This window comes from Zeus faber, assembly GCF_960531495.2.
Source record: "Zeus faber genome assembly, chromosome: 9".
Taxonomy (NCBI): Eukaryota; Metazoa; Chordata; class Actinopteri; order Zeiformes; family Zeidae; genus Zeus; species Zeus faber.
Window position 1 is genome coordinate 31,667,667 of NC_137197.1, and position 21,254 is coordinate 31,688,920.

Sequence of the window (21,254 nt, forward strand, 5' to 3'; positions counted from 1 at the left end):
TTCAAAAGTACTTCCAAATGGAGCTGCCATTAAAACAACTAAAATCAAATTTTTACATTTTTATTTTTACTCATCATGAAGGATGGATGGATGTACTGCTCAAACAACACATTTTGAAATGTTAGAAGGTGTGAGCTAGGCTAGCTGTTTCCATGGGCAACCTTGCATTGACCGTACAGTTGACGTGTAGCCTAATGCGGTACTGGATAGACAGGGATGAAATCACTGACCATTTTGTCTGACTCTTTTGAAGACTGCCCAAAAGCAGAATTCCCCATCCCCTTAAAATGTGGTCTTATAGTGGTAATCACGCATTAGATTTTATGTCCACATTCTTTTGGCCATGTAGTGTATAAAGACATAAAAAACACAATAGTGCTGCTTCATTCCTCTATATGTAAAAAAAAAAATTACGTAAAAGATTGCATATAAGAAAAAAAAAAAAAAAAAAAAAAACAGTGCTTTTCGATGCCCTTTGCTTTCAATATTCCCAACCCTGTTTGAATAAATATCTCCCCAGGTCTAGGCAAAATGGGCCATGTCTGTGCATCAATCCACCATATGTTTCCCCTTTGACGCCATATTGCCAGCTACTTGGCAGTAGGCTACTCGAGACCATTGAGCAAATTGGCTCTGGCTACAGTATATCTGAACAAACTTCCTTCACAGTCAAGTCTAGCAATGGCAGGAGGAGGCAGTGTTTGTCTACAGGACTAACTTACGCCCGAATTTTTCCAAAAGTGCCACATCCCAACCCCACCATTTGTAAAAGTAGAAAAACATAATACTGAACAAGGAAATACACACGTTCTTACAGAATGATCACCTGACGTGTTGATGTAGTTGTTTTACATTGGTAGGCTCTTGTCCCTTTATTTCAGGGCACCCACACATTCTCACACCATTAGTTCCTGGTGAGTCATTCCAGCCAAAAAGCCATTAAGACTATTAATGTAAGCCAAAACGGTACCCCGCCCCTCTTTCAACCACATTACTAGCGGACTGAAGAAAAGAGGCCTTAAAGCTCTGTTATAGTTGCCGCAAGCGAGCCATGCAGCTCATGGGGCGTGCACTATCAGAGAGCACGGGCATTCATAGTTGCACGTTACTGGCTGTGTGACGCAAGTACGTCATTTATGCTGCGCACACTTGGCTTGGGCGATTGTGCAAAATTCCTTTTGCTGGGAGACAGCAATTGGCGGGCAGACCTTAACGGGGGCGCGCACATCCAAGCGGTGGGGTTTGGGCACGCATAGAACGTAATGTAATGTGACAAATGAGGTCTTCCCGTTACAGAGGTGCAGGATTTATTATTTACAAGTATTTACACAGAAACATCCAGTTTTGACTAAATTAAGTCGCAAAGCAACCAAAAGCAACGGGGACACGTGCGTCCCTATTGTAACGACAGTGGGGAGACACGTGGTTTTTTCGGAACAGTACGGAACGGGACAGTCGCTTAACTCAGTTGTGTTTAAAAATGTTGTTTCATACATATAGGAAACAATCTAAAATAAATAGCTCTAAAATAAAAATACGCGTGCACCACTGTCTTGGGGAGAAACAAAAAAAAAAAGAAAACTCCACTCCAATTCTCTGAGTTAGGTCAATGTTTTTTTCATTTTCCATACAAGTAAGAAACTAAGGGGAAAAAAAATCTAAATCTTTCGATGAAATTCTATTATATATTAAAATTATCTTATTAAAATAAGATTTGTATGTTGAGCGACGGGTACGTGCAGGGGGGGGGGTTGCCAGAGCACCTACCCCATGGACTCCACTTTTCCATTCATATCAGGCGCCCTTTGTTTTTTTAAGCGTTCATGGGAATCGAGGTAGCGGATCGTCTAGGCAAGATAGAAGTGCTCATTGAAACAATGCTTCATTCCTCCTGAAAAGTGATTAAAAGCAATTTTCTAATGTATACCTGCATGCCTTTTGTATGTCAGAGTGAAGCAAAAACAAAAAAACAAGACTAATTTGCTTAAATGCATGCTGACAAGCCACAATGCTTCTGGGAGAATGTCCTTTGGACAGATGAGTCAAAACTGGAGCTTTTTGGCAAGTCATATCAGCTCTATGTTCACAGAAAATTCACAGAAAATTAAGCTTTCAAAGAAAAGAATACCATACCTACTGTGCCTTGAATCTGTGCAGTGCACAATGAAATCTCAAGACTACAAGGTATTCTGGAGAGAAACGTACTGCCCAATGTCAGAAAGCTCTGTCTCAGTCACAGGTCATGGGTCCTCTGACAGGATAATGACTCAAAACACACAGCTAAAAGCACCCAAGAATGAATAAGAACATAACATTGGACTGTGGCCTTCTCTGAGCCCTGATCTGAATCCTATCGAATATCTATGGAAAGAGCTGAAACATGCAGTCTGGAGAAGGCCCCCTTCAGACCTGAGACAGTTGGAGCAGTTTGTTCAGAAAGAGTGGGCCATATTACCTGTTGACAGGTGCAGAAGTCTCATTGAGAGCTACAGAAATCACTTGATTGCAGTGAAAAAAATATTAGGTTAAGGGTCCCATCATTTTTCTCCATGCCATTTTCATTAGTTTTATTATGTAAAATATTCTGTTGAATCAAAAATGAAAACCAAAGTCTGATTTATATTAAATATGGAATAAACAATGATGGATGCCAATTACTTTTGTGAGTTTCAAGTTATTTCAGAGAAAATTGCGTGTTATTTTTTTGTCGCAGGGTACAAACAAATTTGTCAAGGCCATTTCAGAATATAATTGATCTCTTTAGCAATAACTTATCTCTTTTCACAGTTTCTTTGCTTTACTCTATGACATACCAAAGGCGTGCAGGAATACATGAGCATTTATTTTAATTTCATCACTTTTCAGGAGAAATAGTCCCCAGCAGACTCGCCGTCAAGCTGCTGGAGCTAGGACTGAACACACCGCTAAGTGCCTGGATCCTGGACTTCCTCACAGCCAGGCCCCAGGTGGTTAGGGTGGGGAGGCACAAATCCAGCACCCTCACCCTGAACACAGGATCCCCCCCAGGGCTGCGTCCTCAGCACCCTACTGTACTCCCTGTACACACATGACTGTGTGGCTAGGTCCAGCTCCAACACCATCATCAAGTTTGCTGACGACAACATCTTGGTGGGCCTGATCACCGACAACGCCAAGAACGCCTACCGCGAGGAGGTGGCTGACCTGTCATTCTGGTGTCAGGACAACAGCCTCCTCCTGAACGTCAGCAAAACTAAGAAGCGGATTGTGGACTTTAGGAGAGGATTACAACCGAGGACACACCCAGCGTTAATTAATGGCACTTCTGTCGACAGGGTGAGCAGCTTCAAGTACCGGGGAGTCCACATCACAGAGGACTTAACATGGACTATCCACACAGATACTCTAGTGAGAAAGTCGAGGCAGCGTCTTTACCACCTCAGGCAGCTGAAGAAATTCAGAGTCTCTGTGAAGATCCTCAAGTCCTTCTACTCTGGAGCAGTCGAGAGCATCCTGACAGGCAACATCACCGCCTGGTTAGGGAACTGTACTGCTCAGGACAGGCGGGCCCTGCAGAGGGTTACATTTAGTCATTTAGCAGACGCTTTTATCCAAAGCGACTTACAATTATTCAAACACCGACGGACGCAGCCATCAGGAGCAATTAGGAGTTAAGTGTCTTGCTCAAGGACACTACAGCATGCTAGCAGGAGGAGCCTGGGATCGAACCAGCAACCTTTAGATCACTAGACCACCAGCTCTAGGGTGGTGCGTTCAGCCCAACGCACCACTGGAACTACCCCGCCCCTCCCTGCAGGACTTATACACCAGGAGGTGTAGCAGCAGAGCCCGCAGGATCATGAAGGATCCTCATCACCCCAACAACGGACTGTTCCAGCTGCTGCGGTCAGGCAAGCGCCTCCGCAGTCAAGCAGTGAGAACAAAGACTGAGACGGAGTTTCTTCCCGCAAACCATAAGGACTGTCAACGCTGAACTCACCAGGGGCCCCCACTGAGACACACAGATAGGCCCCACTGCCTTACTTTATTATATGATGCATACTGTACTGCATACTGTATCACTGTCATGGGTTATAGCATACTGTGCTGTATTGCTTTTCTGTTCGGTGCTACTTTAATTGCTGTGCTGTAATGTTGTATACTGTACATCTCCACACACACTACCTGACTTTATTCACATGACACTTTCCTGCACATATCTGTATATACATATTAGTCTTTTCCTTTTGTATTTTTACTTTGTATATGAACTTTTTTTTTTTTTTTTTTAACTCTTGTTTTATTCTATTCACTAATTTAATTAATTGTATTTTAGGAATGAGTTAGTTAGCTAATTAGTTAGCTATTGACCAGTTAGTACTTATTGTGCATAATCTACGGATGCGTTGCAATGTCAATTCAGTACATACACTACTCACAAAAAGTTAGGGATATTCGGCTTTCGGGTGAAATTTCAGGATGAACCTAAAATGCACTATAATCTTTACAGGTGAACTTAATTTGACCTTCTCTAAACTTTTGAATGCACATGTCCAACTGTTCAATGTTTCAGTACTTTTTGCACAACTTGCTGTTCTCTAACAAGGAGCTGAACCGCAAAATTCACAACAGGTGTTTGATCCATGAATCGACCAATACATTTCCTGGTTCAATTAGAATTGGTATTTAAACAGTCCTCTTCATCATGTTGTTCACATTTTGACATCATGAGACCAAGACGACACCTAACAATTGATCAACAGTACCTCGCCATTGTGAGGCTTCAAACAGGATGTTCTCAGAGGGAAGTGGCCACTGAGCACATTTAAGGGAGGTGAGAGGCACCCAAGTGTCACGTCAGACCATACGAAATCATTTACATTGGCGTGGTCTGCGTGCTAGACAACCTGCAAGGGTACCTGACCACACCACCAGCCACAGGCATCATTGTCTTGCATGGGCCAGGGAGCATTTACGCTGGACGAGGGACCAGTGGGCCTCAGTGCTGTTCTCTGATGAACGTCGATTCACGTTGAGCAGAAATGATGGCCGCCAATGATGTTGGAGACGTCAAGGAGAGTGCTATGCATCAGCCACTTTTGTCACCAAACGAGCCTTTGGCGGTGGTGTTACAGTGTGGGCAGGTGTGTCTAGTCAATACAGAACTGCCCTACACTTTGTGAATGGTACAGTGACAAGCCCATACTACCTGAATAACATCATTAATCCAGTCATTGTGCCCCTGCATGAACAACACAGGCCTAATTTAATGTTTATGGACAACAATGCTCCAGCTCATCGAGGTTGCATCATTAGGGAACGGCTGCTGGATACTGGGGTACCTCAAATGGAGTGGCCTGCACATTCTCCAGACCTGAATCCTATAGAAAATATGGGATCTATGGGATCAGCTGAGTCGCCATGTAGAGGCTCGTAACTCTGTGCCCCAGAACCTCAGTGACCTGAGGACCACCCTTCAAGAAGAGTGGGGTGCCAGGCCTCAGGAGACAATAAGTCGACTTGTGAACAGCATGAGACATCCTTGTCAAGCTGTAATTGATGCTCAAGGGCACATGACAAGTTAGAGACATTGACATTTTTTGTTGTGGTGTACCCACAACTGTTGTTGGCTTTTGTTCACCTTGTATAGGGATGGTAGCTCAGGAGGTAGAGCTGGTCGTCTAGTAATCTAAAGGTTTCTGGTTCGATCCCAGGCTCCTCCTGCTTGCATGCTGTAGTGTCCTTGAGCAAGACACTTAACCCCTAATTGCTCCTGATGGGTGCGTCCATCGGTGTTTGAATAATTGTAAGTCGCTTTGGATAAAAGCATCTGCTAAATGACTAAATGTAATGTTTTCAATAAATTGTTTGAGATGAGGAAATCACCATTGCATGCTTCTACTTAAATGCCCTACTTTCATGATATAATATCACTGTCGCGTGAACTTTTTACATTTTCCATACATTTCACCCGAAAGCCAAATATCCCTAACTTTTTGTGAGTAGTGTATATGTATGCTTGTATATATATGTATGTGACAAATAAACATCTGAATCTTGAAGGGTCAGCTTTAGATTGTCTAAACTGACTGGCTTTCTGTTGCACCTTTCCGAATGCGGAAATGAACAGATCTGCAGAATTTCTTATCGAAATGATAGAGTCTATTTAATTTTGACATAGAGGGAAAAAAAATGGCGATAATTATTGTAATTGTTTTAATCAGCCTGCAATAATTCAAATTGTGCTTAGAGGGATTTATTTTCACTGGACATTATGACTGGAGAGATTAAAATATGTTGGACTGTATTACGTTGGCAATTACCAGATAATGGAAACTCTGGTTTAGTTGAACTAAAGGACATTTCTCCAGGGGTTTCGGTGTCTGAATTCCATAAAAAGCTGTCACGCCGAAATGTTATGCACATATTATACATGTTATTATCAAACATGAATCTGACCAGTGTTGGGGTCCAGCAGTGCCAGTGCTTCCTCCTCCTCAAAAATTTAATTATATTGGAAAGGTGTGTGTGTGGGGTGGGTGGGGTGGCGCACACGCAAATAGAACGCAATGTAATGTGGAAAACGCAGTCTGTGGTAAGTGAGGATTTCCCACAGAATGGGACAGTTTCATAACTCAGTTGTGTTTGAAAATGTTGTTTCATATACAGTGGGGCAAAAAAGTATTTAGTCAGCCACCAATTGTACAAGTCCTCCCACTAAAAAAGATGAGAGAGGCCTGTAATTTTCATCATAGGTACACTTCGACTATGAGAGACAGAATGGGGGGAAAGAATCCAGGAAATCACATTGTAGGATTTTTAATGAATTAACTGGTAAATTCCTCGGTAAAATAAGTATTTGGTCACCTACAAACAAGCAAGATTTCTGGCTTTCACAGACCTGTAACTTTTTCTTTAAGAGGCTCCTCTGTCCTCCACTCTTTACCTGTATTAATGACACCTGTTTGAACTCGTTATCAGTATAAAAGACACCTGTCCACAACCTCAAACAGTCACACTCCAAACTCCACTATGGCCAAGACCAAAGAGCTGTCAAAGGACACCAGAAACAAAATTGTAGACCTGCACCAGGCTGGGAAGACTGAATCTGCAATAGGTAAGCAGCTTGTTGTGAAGAAATCAACTGTGGGAGCAATTATTAAAAAATGGAAGACATACAAGACCACTGATAATCTCCCTCGATCTGGGGCTCTACGCAAGATCTCACCCTGTGGGTTTAAAATGATCACAAGAACGGTGAGCAAACATCCCAGAACCACACGGGGGGACCTAGTGAATGACCTGCAGAGAGCTGGGACCAAAGTAACAAGGCTACCATCAGTAACACACTACGCCGCCAGGGACTCAAATCCTGCAGTGCCAGACGTGTCCCCCTGCTTAAGCCAGTACATGTCCAGGCCCATCTGAAGTTTGCTAGAGAGCATTTAGATGATCCAGAAGAGGATTGGGAGAAAGTCATATGGTCAGATGAAACCAAAATATAACTTTTTGGTAAAAACTCAACTTGTCGTGTTTGGAGGAGAAAGAAAACTGAATGGCGTCCAAAGGACACCATACCTACTGTGAAGCATGGGGGTGGAAACATCATGCTTTGGGGCTGTTTTTCTGCAAAGGGACCAGGACGACTGATCCGTGTAAAGGAAAGAATGAATGTGGCCATGTATCGTCAGATTTTGATTGAAAACCTCCTTCCATCAGCAAGGGCATTGAAGATGAAACGTGGCTGGGTCTTTCAGCATGACAATGATCCCAAACACACCGCCCGGGCAACGAAGGAGTGGCTTCGTAAGAAGCATTTCAAGGTCCTGGAGTGGCCTAGCCAGTCTCCAGATCTCAACCCCATAGAAAATCTTTGGAGGGAGTTGAAAGTCCGTGTTGCCCAGCGACAGCCCCAAAACATCCCTGCTCTAGAGGAGATCTGCATGGAGGAATGGGCCAAAATACCAGCAACAGTGTGTGAAAACCTTGTGAAGACTTACAGAAAACGTTTGCCCTCTGTCATTGCAAACAAAGGGTATATAACAAAGTATTGAGATTAACTTTTGTTATTGACCAAATACTTATTTTCCACCATAATTTACAAATAAAATCTTTAAAAATCAGACAATGTGATTTCCTGGATTCTTTCCCCCCATTTTGTCTCTCATAGTCGAAGTATACCGATGATGAAAATAACAGGCCTCTCTCATCTTTTTAAGTGGGAGAACTTGCACAATTGGTGGCTGACTAAATACTTTTTTGCCCCACTGTATGTAGGAAACAAACAAAACATCTAAAATAAAAACACAGGCACAGGAGTCAGGAACCAGCACACATGCACCGCACTGAAATTCTCTGAGTTAGGTTTAAGTTTTTCATTTTCCATACAAATAAGAAACTAAGGAAACAATAAATCTAAATCATTCTCTTTGAGATTGGATGATATTTGCCTATAGAGAGGGGAAGTGAGATCTGATCAAAAGTGGTTGCTCGACAGCTCAGAGCAAAGAGGCCGAGAGCCTCAGCCCCCTCTCTCCTCCAGTTTAGGAACATGGTAAACTGCACTTACACCGTTTTAATGCTCAGTTTTTTTCCTGGCGGGTCGGTCACACACACACACACGAGAGAGAGAGAGAGAGAGAGAGAGAGAGAGAGAGAGAGAGAGAGAGAGAGAGAGAGAGAGAGAGAGAGAGAGAGAGAGAGAGGAGAGAGAGAGATGAGAGAGAGAGAGAGAGAGAGGAGAGAGAGAGAGAGAGAGAGAGGAGAGAGAGAGAGAGAGAGAGAGAGAGAGAGAGGAGAGAGAGAGAGAGAGAGAGAGAGAGAGAGAGAGATGAGAGAGAGAGATGAGAGGAGAGAGAATGAGAGAGATGAGAGAGAGGAGAGAGAGAGAGAAGAGATGAGATGAGTGAGAGAGAGAGAACGCGAGACAGAGAGAGAGGAGAGAGAGAGTAGGAGAGAGAGAGAGAGAGAGATGTGGTTAGCCTATCGCCCGTCTCAGGTTACAACTTTTGCTGCGGGCTAAAATGAAGGATGTGTTTGTGCTAATTAATTGAGCCTCTTCTCTACCATCCACCGATATTGTATCCAACTCAATCTTCTTCACATGATATTCTTCCATTGATCTGTGAGGGAAGAGAGAGTGTGTGTGTGTGGGGTGGGACCACATCAACACTTAACCAGTGGAGGCTTGAGACTTTCTGAAGCCTCGGTGGAAAACTTTGAAGGTTTGTGTGTAAGAGAATAGGAAAAGTGATGGAAGGATAAACTAAAGCCATTTTGTTCCTCTCAAAATTCGGTAAAATTTCTGTTTCTCAATCAGTGTATAGAATGTCCCCCTTTTTTTGTTTAACGAATGGAAACCTAGTAAAACTCAGAATTCCAATTAATTATTATAGTACAGCTGAATTGTATTTATCTGAACTGTTCAAAATCATCTTCACTTTATTACAAAATAATTCATTCTAATATTAATTTCCTGTAGCAATAGTCCGCCTGATCCTGAAAAATGATAATAAAGCTTTCTTTAAAACGGACTGATTCATAATTTTTCAGCCCAGGCCTTATTACAATTCTGCAGTGGAACCGGCTTTTTGTATAGGTGAGATAAGCGGCCGCCAAGCACACCATGCCCGGGGGGGGGGGGGCATGGAAAGGGAGCGATCGGGCTGTAATTTGTGCACCTGTGCCCCTCTCCGACGGTACCCTGTTCCTCCGTTATATTTATGATTCTCCATTGAAATGTTATCGTCGTGCATTTCTTAAGCGTCAATCGGTTTTTATCCTGTTACATTAATGCACACTCACTGAAAAGACAAACAAACAAAAACAAAAAAAAAAGTCTGCTCGACTTGAAGAATCTTCGTCAACTTTCAGGAGCGAGCCCTAGCTACAATAGACCAGAAAAGACTTGCAGCTTCGAATCTCTAACATTAGCTAACTCTATCCAACTCTTACATTAGCATGGATGCAGCCAAAATAGCTGATTTCAGATTCAGAAGTACAAAAGAGTCAATAAAACCCTGAAAAACCTGATAAAATTCAAACAAATTAAAATTGTAATATTCGTTTTGCAACAAAGAAATAAGTAGCAGGTAGGGGTGCAATGGATCACAACTTACGGTTTGGATCGTATCACAGTTTTAAGTCACGGATCGGATCATTTTTCGGATTAGCAAAACAAAAAAAAGGGAGACTCATAACTTTGCCTTCCATTTATTCTGTGAAACACTTAGGCAAGGAACATTTGCCCATGACCTTAAATGAAAACAACATACAAGATGACAAATGTTTTAATAAAATCTTAATATATATATAAAATATTCAATACTCAATTGTTAAATTAAAGTGGTGTATCATTACAAACTAAATTTCATGAAAACTGGTTCAGAATTAAGCGAGTTACAGTCCATTTTGTAGAGTAATCTGCATTTCTCACACATTGTATGTTTGTATGTTGTTTACTAGCGGAACTTGACCGCTCCAATATGGCGGACGAGCAGACGCATAGCAGCGAAATTTGCTTAACGGCATGTCGTAAAGTAGCAGCAACGTAACGTGGCGTACCGTAAATCATTGGCTTCAGAGTAAAATACAGCATGCATCTGTCTTGTCTATCTTCTTTCCACTGAAACTCTGCATCAAGATTTATGGAATTATTACTTTAAAAAGTAACAGCAGCAGTAAAACTGCATTTCACTATAATGGTTAAATTTTGCAATTGATCTGCAGTTCACATGCAAGCCGAACCATGGGGGGTGACCCATACGGATCACGGATCTACGTTCCGTTACACCACTAGTAGGAGGGTAGTAGGAGTAGAGAAAACTTACAATAGCTAAACAATGTACGAAATCCACCTTGTTAGCATCTGCCAAGCATTTAAGGATCTAATGAACAGAGAACAGAGTTGTTCTTAGATTTTTCCCCAAGCCTTCTGAGATTTAACCCAGGAAGCGGCAAATGTCCAGAGTTAAACTCCTAACTCATGAAAAAAAAACAAATGTAATGGTCACTAGGGATGTAACACTGAAATTTTATAGTGCGGTACAGTATCTACCAAAATACCACTGCATACGGTATTTCACTGTATTAATTCCCCACCTTAGTTTTCTGTATATTCAATTAATTAATAGCACGGGAAGGTACTTGTCGGGGCTCTCAACACCTTGTTTGCGCTTGTCAGGCTAAACGTAACGTAAAGCACCATGTTGTAAAATATTGGTGTAAAGCAGTTCTGCCGCTGATTTGCGAACGTGGTACTTGGGAAAGTTACTCATTGGATGAATTATTACAACATTTGGCCGTCTACTACTGTGCGGCGGCAACATAAGGTGAGGGTGAATTAAAGTTTACACCTTGAATTTTGCAAAATTTATTTATACCGTGGGCACGGTATTACAGGGAAAGGCTTACGGTTCAGAACCGTGGCTGCTTAATACCGCGTTACAGCTTTAATGGTCACTCTATTCCTCAGGGACCACATCTCATGCAGTACAGAGCTATCGTTTTACGACAATTCACATTTCAAATGGGAGAATGGAAAAGTAGGCTTTTCCAAAACCATTAGCTTCGATGGTCCAGAAGTGCTCCCTTCAAACTAGAATGTTCCTCCCCAGCACGAGAGTTTTAAAGCACTGCCATTTCTTGAGACACCAACTCAAGAAACTTAGTTTAAAAGAAAAATCCATAAAAACATTTCAGTCCACATTGGAAAACACGGAGCAATAATGTGAATTGCTGTGGTTTTGAAGAGCAAACTCATTCACCAAGCTAGCTACCATTTATTACAGTTGGCTGGAACAATTGTAGATAATAGAGTACAAACGGAGTGGGTGACATTAATCACAGTGGGCATTTCCATCAGCCAGCGTAAGCTGCTGGGCATAGCAGCAACAGGCCCCAACACCCCTTCATTAGCAACTACTGATTAATTTGGGGTCCATTTGCTTGTCTAACCCCCAAACGAAATGATGCCTGCACCCATTAAACATTATTAATTGTCAGAACTTCTGCAAGACGTGCCACAAACTGCACAGTGAGAAGCTGACAGGTGCTATCGTGGCAGGAAACCACAATAGCATCCTCCAAAACACAGGCAGTGGATGTGTGACTATTTGTGCTCCACAAATGTCCTGAAAACTGTTCAGTCGTTCCACATCGATGAGGGGCTGCCCTTATGCTCATAGTTTCTCCTAATGTAATGAAGTAAAGATTTTGCTTAGCTGCCCATCATATATTTAAACAACAGGTCGCAGCTAATTGGGGATACACAGAAACAGAGAAAGAACGGATCAATACTGAATTGTAACTCTCTCACTATGTGTAGTCCATTTACTATTGCAGCCGCAACATCCAGTGAAGCTCAGAGCAAGGCCACTTCCTGACCAATCAATGTTACAAAATCGATGCTCTTTCGTTTATCAATCCGCTGACATGTCCCTCGTATATTTGTGGGACAATCTGTGTTACACTAAAACTTAAGGAAGCTCGTTTGGACTGTGACATCTTTGCAAGTAAGTGCCAGTTTTAATAAATAAATTGTAAATGAGAAGCATGTGCATGCAATTTTTCATTTGCATTAACACACCTATAAAGTTGTCATGCTGCCAGTGATTTGTGTGGTTCACCATTAAATTAGACAGTAGATGAGATGTATGGGCAACCGAAGGGGTTACATGTAAGAAAAATTTACTTTTGGAGTTGCCAAACTGCTGTTGAATTAAGCGGGAATTGTGTATACAAAGGTCTTCCAACAGACAAGACATTCCAAGCATGGAAACACATAACATTTAAAAATATGCAATTAAAATATAATGTTACAATAATTTCCAACAATGACAATTTCTGGATTTTTTTGCTTGCTTGCTTCTTTGCGTATACAACAGTGTAAGTGTAAGTGTAAGATCTTAACAAATCACAGGGCTCGAAACTTTCTACATCGTTGGCACTGGTGCATTTAGGCATCTTAGGACCGGGGACAGAGGAGACAGGTGGAGCGGTTATCTCCACCGATGGGGGGTCTGGGCTGGGTCTTTCAGGTCCAGAGACAATGTCTGCAGCATTTATTTTGATGAAAAATAATCAATAGCAATGTTTCCCAGAGAGCTGAAATATACTTGTGGTGGTGGCGGTGGCTCGACTGACACAAATTTGAGTTTTTATGTTCCTGTGCAGCGCAGCATCACTTCCGACACGAATTACAGTTTTCAGAGTTCCCATGAATGAAGCATCACTTCCTGCTGTCTCTTGACCGGATACAAACTTGGAGCGCATTCTAATTCAACTGAACCAGAGAGCCGTGTCCGTGTCTAACGTAATACCAGAGTCCACTAGTTAAATTGCGGATGCCGTCATTCTCTCGGACTAATGTAAAAAATAAAAATAAAAATAAAAATGCTAAAATGGGTCGCCAAATATACTTTGCCAGCCGTTAATCCACCTGGGTGGCCTGCACAAGTAAAGCCGATAGACCTTTTCCAACCAAACAGTTCTGGGGAGCTCCTGAGGCGAACTAGAACCTAGGGAGCTCCCCCGATAACTAAATACCTTCAAGGGATTTTTTTATGGTTGCATTAGCACCGCCTGCAGAGACGCTGAAGTGATACCAAACCAATCGGGTTTCAACACGATATAGTATTTAGACTATAAACTTTCACTGAGTTCACCTTATTAGTCCACCAAAATCTGTTTCTGAACAAATTTGAGGTGAGAAATAAGCAATCCAGTCTCTGGATCTTCACTCTTATTAGATCTACAAGGCCTGATTTAAAAGTTTCTTCCAACTTCCTCATGGCAAGGGCATGCATAGGAACACACCATACAGGGATTTGTTGTTTCATTCAATTAACGTCGCAAAATAAAATAAGGTGTAGGTGGGCTGGTCGGCCCCCAGAGCGATGCGACTCGGTTGGGGTACATTGAGGACAGTCTGTCCCGGTCTAGGGTCAGTCTGAGTCCACGGCGAGATCAGAGCGCAGCGGGTTTTTTTTTAATGTAGGTCTTAATGTTTTGGAAATAAATTGTGCGTAAATAAAGACATGCTTACTTTAAATGAAGCATCTTATTTTTGGCTAGCTTGTTTAGGGTTTTAAACATGGTGGTTGCCTGCATTGGCTCATGTGTTCAACCAATCACCATACACTTATGTCACTGAAGGTTGTGCCGGTTAGTCCCTGCACAGGAGTAGGAGCTAAAGAAAGTCCCTCAAAAACAGCCTTCTGAGAACTACGATCGTTTCTAGTTCCTGCAATGAGGACACAAAAAGGTACTGTTCTTATTTTAAGGTTGTGATCGCTCACGATTTCTCTCATTCGTGCGCAAGGAATGTGGGAAGAGTACAGGACACACACACACACACACACACACACACACACACACACACACACACACACACACACACACACACACACACACACACACACACACACACACACACACACACACACACACACACACACACACACACACACACACACACCCCACCCCCCTCCATTCGTGATTTAAACACAAATTTGTCGTTTTGACATTAAATTAATCACGCTTCATACACAAAAGCAAAATGTCTCATTAATAGGCAACTGAATCAGCACTGATGTGGAAAAAAAAACAACTACATCTGCTGCACAGAAACCAGCAAACTGAAAGACATACGTCAGCGAGTGGGTATTTGCTATCATCTCCAACATTCTTTACTCTTCTGTGGAATTGCACCATTGCTACACTACACCCCCGGCAGGGGCCGCTTCCTGTTACATATGGCAAAACTGTGAATGTGAAAAACAAAAACGAGACACGTAAAAAAGAAAATACTTAGTAAGGAAGTAAAAGCAAAGTGACAAACCCAAGCTGGTTAGATGCAACCCTGACAATACGCAAAAGGCAGTAATAATATTTGACAGGAGTCTTAAGATAAGGGGTCAGTTACGTTTGGCTCATGTCCAACTGAATCAGCGTTCCATTCCCCTATCAGAACAATGCAGATTTTTACTTGGTGTCACAGCTGAGAATCCCCAGTCTAGGGGTCACAAATAAACACTCATCCGTCATTGAATCATCAGAAAGGTGACAAGTAAGTAAATCTGCCAGCAAGCAGAGTGATTATGGATGCATTTGTTTTTGCGTTTATATACTTTTTTTTTTAAGGGATGGGGTTAAGTATAAATGTATGCATTGCATGGGAATTCTTGAGCAAACTAGTCCTACCAAAGCAATTAACTAAGGCCAGTAGTAGCCAACTTTGGCTGTTCTTTATTTGCTTTCAGCATATTTATCTTTCCTTTGTTTGGAGACAATCGGAGAAGTTCCCTTGTATCTGGATTGAATTTAGTCACCATTGCAAAGGAGACTGGATGACTATTCGCCTGAGGTTAAAGGGTCCTGCACCAGAACTCATTTGGAGAAAAGTGATGAATCTGGGCACCGTTGTGCAGTTGGGAGAGCTGGTCAAACGTTGTGGCAGGCCAGCTGCTTGACTGTACCCTTGTAATACAGAGACTGGTGTTCATTTCAGCCCAGGAAATGGGCTGAAATATGACAGAGTTTAAGACGCTTCACCCAGTGCAGCACGAACACTAAAAGAGCCAAAGATAGCTGGTAGATGGAGGGGGATCTTAGAACACTGGGCGTTCGCTCTTTATACCAACCACCTGCATGCAGCAAATGTGTGCCAGGTCACTTACAGTTTATTTGGAAGTCTGTAGATATGCATTCCCTGCCGTGACGTTCTTTATTGTAACCCAAGGATGTAGATCTAAAGGGCTGCATTGCAGATTATTGGTAAGAGCTGAGATCTTGGAAAAATGAGGGACAACTCGCAACCGGTGACCATCATTGCTACCCAATAGCAATCTATTACTCGGAAACTGGAAGAGTATTGAGTATTTCCTTAAAGTGAAATTGGTCCCTAAGACATAGGCCAATAAAACATTTTAAGGGTCCTCAATGACGTCCTACGAGCGACAACACGACGTTTACTATCATCACGTTAACACACGTCGATAATTAAAATTGTATATCTGTAGCGCAAACACACACACACACACACACACACACACACACACACACACACACACACACACACACACACACATAATACAACACGCGTGTTAAAAACATGCCGATAAAGCGCGGCGACTTCGTAAACGAGTAATAAAAATTAAAAAAAGACGCGACGGTGTCTTTACCCATAAACGTCGTCGCACGGTCGCAGTTTGCTGAGCTCGGACGGGGAGAGGAAACTAGGGGGCACGTCGCCTTAACGGCACTGTCTGGACACCCACCTGAATGTTGCGGGTCGGTCCGTCCGTCGGTTCGCGGGTCAACGTTTACCGTTCCGAAGTGTCCCGCGCCGTCGCCCGGGCATTCCAGCGGCGTCACGGAGTCAGATTCTCGGCATTCTCTATCGCCTCGACACGGTTCCTTCCACCGGTTCGTCGTTTCTGTCGCGACGAATCGCACCAGTCCGCCACTACGCCGCCGCCGCGCTGGCTCGTGAGAGCCGACGTTTCGTTGGATTATAATTCAAAGACGTAGCCGTGTCGTCGCTACGGATTGGTCCGTGTAGTAATGGGTGGGACTTCGACGTATTTAAAGGCACAGTGTTTCGGTTGGCGCTTTATGTGGGTTTAGGCTTATGTGCGTTTTTTATGGCGAGATTTGGATTTTTCACAAATATACCTCGTGGAATTTTTCGGGTTTCGTTTTATTAACATTGAATGGAGGTTTTATTTTAGTGACTAGGGCAATGTTCACAGTGCAGATGGTCGAGATTCGATTTTTTTTCCCTCATATGTCACACAGATCTGTTTGTTTTGTTGTTTATTTTGTGAACAGAAAAAAAAACCTTGGAATTTGATCTTTTCAGATTTTTTTCACATGTTTTGTTCCTTCTCGCCCCTTATCTCCACTAGTTGATAAATTCACAGCTGGCGTCCTGTGCACATCATGAATTAAATCAGAAGCTTTAATTTCAGTGACTTTCATGTAGCGGGTCTTTAAATCAAAACTGTACATTTCAATTCACACTTTTTTAAATGGACGCCGGTATTAAAAAAAAAAAGCTTTGTTCGTGTTTATTTCTTTATTCATAGAAATACATAGAACACCTTGAAATATTTATAATTTTTTTCATCCATGAAAAAACCCAGTCTCGCACTTTTTCATGCCCCTAGTTACAAAAAAAAAAAAAAAAAAAAAAAAAAAATATATATATATATATATATATATATATATATATATATATATATATATATATATATATATATATATATATATATATATATATGTGTGTGTGTGTGTGACGAATAAACATCTTGAAATTAATCGATTGAATCATGTCCCGGAGCATGACTGTAGGACTTTATTCATGCTACTTAAAACTAAATTTAAACCAATTCATTTGAACGGGGAGATTTTCTTCTCCTTTACAAGGGTTGGGGTATGGGGAAGGAGGGGGACGCAGATACATACACTAAAACTTTATGCTGCATTCCATTTGAACTGGCAAGTTGGAATTTTGGGGTTCCCAGTCGGAAATCTCAATTGGAAAGCACCCTGAAGTCGAATTTCCGACTCGGAAAGTCAAAAGAACCTCACCAACCTCGACCTGAAATCCAAGATTGCTGCTCCGCGCATAAACAATAAGCTAAAGCCGTAGTAACACCTGGGATATTATCAATGTTGTTTATTTATTTATTTATTTATTTTATATTAAGTCTATTTGGACGTGAACATCGTTCACAGAACCCCAGAGGAGCACTCTATTCCCTGGTCCAATATTTGTTCTGTAGTCTGTAGGGGGAGTGCAGATACGTACACAGGGAGCGATGTAAACAAACATGGGGGAATGTGGCGCTGTGGTACAGTAGTCAGCGGATGGATTATAACAATATTCTTCCGTCTGATCCCGCGCCGTGACAAAATAAGCTGAGCGGGTCAGGAGGGCAACTGAAATATGCAAAAGTTAGGAACCGATAAACAGAATCAAAATGTACATGTCTTATCCAAACCAAGGTTCTTGGAAATTTGGAAGAACCCTTAAATCGGAGTAGATGATGTTATTTTAGACAGACTCGTCTTGTAGCTTAGTCATGGAAAATGAGAACTGTGCGATTTTTCCTTTTGTATCAAGCAGCAACAAATTTGTAGCATGACGTGTTTGAGTTATTTTGCCTTACTTCGCACATCCTGTGATGTGACTATTGTACATGCACACATCAGGATGACAATGCTAAAACGACATATCGTGCACTCATACCGGTTCGGCCTGGTGTGTGTGCCTTACACGGCTGCCGCCACCATCAATGTTTGAAGGTGTGTGTGAATGGGTGAATGTGAGGTATGCACTGTAAAGCGCTTTGAGTCGTATGACTAGAAAAGTTCTATATAAATGCACCCCCATTCATTTGGTCAGGGAATATACCTGCGTTAGTCTGAATTTACCTATGTTCAACTTATCTATGTTTAAGGTAAACTGTTTTGGACAGCTTTTCCATGTTCTTTTAGAGGGGTGGTAGTGTCAATATGGGGCGCCACTTAAAATGGCCAAACATATAATTCAGGGCTTTGCAAATTACATATATGAATTCTGATAACACAGGTATATTCACTGACCAAGTTAACCCCTATTGTTCATGTAGTTTTTCACCCATACCCTCTTTTCCTTTTAAGGTTTATAATAATATAAGGACCTTAGCCAGGAGGCCAGATTCTAAAGTCGAAGAAAATATCCAAATTCAAATGAATTGGATTAAATTTTTATTTGTGTAGAACGAAAAACTCTCCCCATTCAAATTAACTGATTTAAATTCTGTTACGTATGGCATGAAAAAAGTGGGACAATCGTGCTGCGTGGACAAGATTCAATAGATTAATTTTCATGACTACAGTATAAGCATGAAAAAGCGTGAGACTAGGTTGCACTATTATATGTCATGTACGTTAAATAGATTATATCTATAAATTATCACTACACACTAAGTAGCGTATTACTTTATGTACAGTGTAATAATGTGATAAAACAATAATAAAGTCTCATTCAGTTGAAATCCAAGTGTCATACAATCACACACAGGTTTCAGACAAATGGATGGATGGATGGATAAATAAAAACAACAAAACAAAAGCCAGAACCCTTTGACAAGAGGTCATGGAAAAGCATAGAACAGTAGGTGTCAAAGTAACATACAGTAGGATTGCTTGAGTCACCAAGAAAGAGGCCATGCTTGGACTCTGATACATTTCCCATGGCACAAGATGCTTTAAACCCAGCGACAGAGGCAGCAATGCCATTGTTGTAGATGCTCTGGTTTCAGTCACAGTAAGTGGTCATCAGAAACCAGCACTCAGCATGTCCAGCGTAGTGTTCAAGAGTGTGTGATAACCGATCTGTGGGAGCGTTGAGAGAATCCAGACCAAACGTATGTATGGTCTATAGACAGCCGAGAGCTTTAGATAGAGGATAGATGATGGGCCAAAAGTTACCATCTTTCACAGTGCCGGTCCTGTTGCCTGCCAGTAAATAACGGTGAAATGTCAGATGAGGCTAATTGTACAAATTTTACAGTGCAGAATTAACATGAAACAGTATGGAATCCTGCACAATTGCTTTCCACAGGGATTTATCTGTGATTTCTCACATTTATTATATATCCCAATTGCCGGTGCCGGTAGAGGAGGAAGGCGGGGAAGGCCAAAATAGCGTCTGCCACACTGGATCCCCAGAGGATCAGTGTGAAAAGCTCTTCACACCACAGAGAAAATAGGTGGAAATGATCAGGCTATAGCGTCTCAAACAAAGCCGCTATCCTTCAGGAGAGGGAAGCCAAGTTTAGATGTTGACAAATAGAAAATGACTAATGCTGCGTTTAGACTACGTGGTTCTGGCCTGATTTTTCACTTGTCAACAGGTTTTTGGAGATCGCCGAGCAAAGCCCCAGATCGGACACAAATCATAGCGTGCTCCTGTGAGCGACGAGAATGTGATGTGAACTGCTCATAACACAATCCAACTGCTTGCCAATGGCTCGCAGATGCCGGTGAGATATCAAGCAGGTTTAATATCTGGTCATGATGCACCGAGCTACAGTCAATGAGAACAGAAACGTGGTGGTGGTGATGGAGGGTTTGGTCGAGAAGGAGAGCCGGGGAAACGGGGAGACATGACCTGTCACCAATCAGTCATGTAGCGTGAAACCATAACGAGGACAGAAAGTTGTGTATTAGTGATGTGCGAGTTTGAACAAATCTGTGGCAGACTCAGGGGCGTGGTCATGCGGGCCCTGGGAGGCAAGGAGAAGTCAGCTTGGTAGGCTCCCCACCTCAGTGCCAGCTATGGCCAATTGAATGACTGGCCAATCACAGCAGCTGGGAAGGTTTCTTATATGTCTGTCTTGTCTTGCAGAAGAGAAATGGCGGGGACGGGGCAGGAGCCCTGTAAGGGAGTCCCGGTCGAGACCCGTCCACAAAAGTACTTTTTATGGATAGTCTAACACGCTGACTTCCCCGCGCCCCCCAGGGCCTGCTCGACCACTCCCCCAAGTCTGCCACAGAATCATTCGAAACAAATGACTCTTTTTACTGACTCAGGAGTGATGAGTCCTCGTCTCTACTAACACGTTCACTGACTCGCCCCTCTTACCTGCTACTAGCTAGACAACGTGTCACTCACACTACCATGCAACTCTTCTATTTATTGTAGTTTTGGAAATGTATCAAGTTAATTACTGTATTAACCTAGCCCTGTGAGAAAATAAACCACTTTGGTGCTTGTTTCAACTCAGTACTCGCTCGAGTCGCTCTCTCAGCCCAGAACCCGTCCCCTGCCCTGAGCTGATTGGTCTGACGCGGGCTGCACCAATCATTCACTTCCTGCCTGGAGCTGAAGTCAAGGACTCAGAGTCTGAATGAGTGAGTGAGTCGCAACCCAAGTGTGTACCCTCAAGTCAGTGACTCGGGTTGCGAGTCACTCACTCAGTACTTGTTTTCCCTGCATGGAGCTGAAGGTCTGACTTGGGACGTTGGGAGTTTTTTAATAGTTTACTAATACTCCATTCTGATTGATCGTAACATTTTATAACATATAAATTAAAGCTCAATCAAAAATAAAAATTTTGCCTTTGAGAACTATTTGTCTTTCAGTATCCATATCACAATGATATATATAGTATCCCTGTAGCAAATCCATGTCCTGATCGTGTGAATCAGTGGGGACTGGAATGGGTGGAACTGGTTTGTTCAGGGGGTGCGAGTGATGGATGACTGATCCCTGGATGACTTGA

The 21,254-nt window shown here is 42.3% G+C and overlaps 1 protein-coding gene across 2 annotated transcripts in view; it reads right to left on the bottom strand.

Annotated features, from left to right (window-relative positions):
• tpst1 (tyrosylprotein sulfotransferase 1) overlaps positions 1–16,478 on the bottom strand; it is a 64,724-nt gene extending 48,246 nt beyond the window's left edge. For both annotated transcript variants that reach the window (XM_080006418.1, XM_080006417.1), the window contains exon 1: positions 16,257–16,478. The gene's annotated coding sequence lies outside the window, so the exon portion shown is untranslated. The remainder of the gene's footprint in view (positions 1–16,256) is intronic.
• Positions 16,479–21,254: the final 4,776 nt, after the last annotated feature.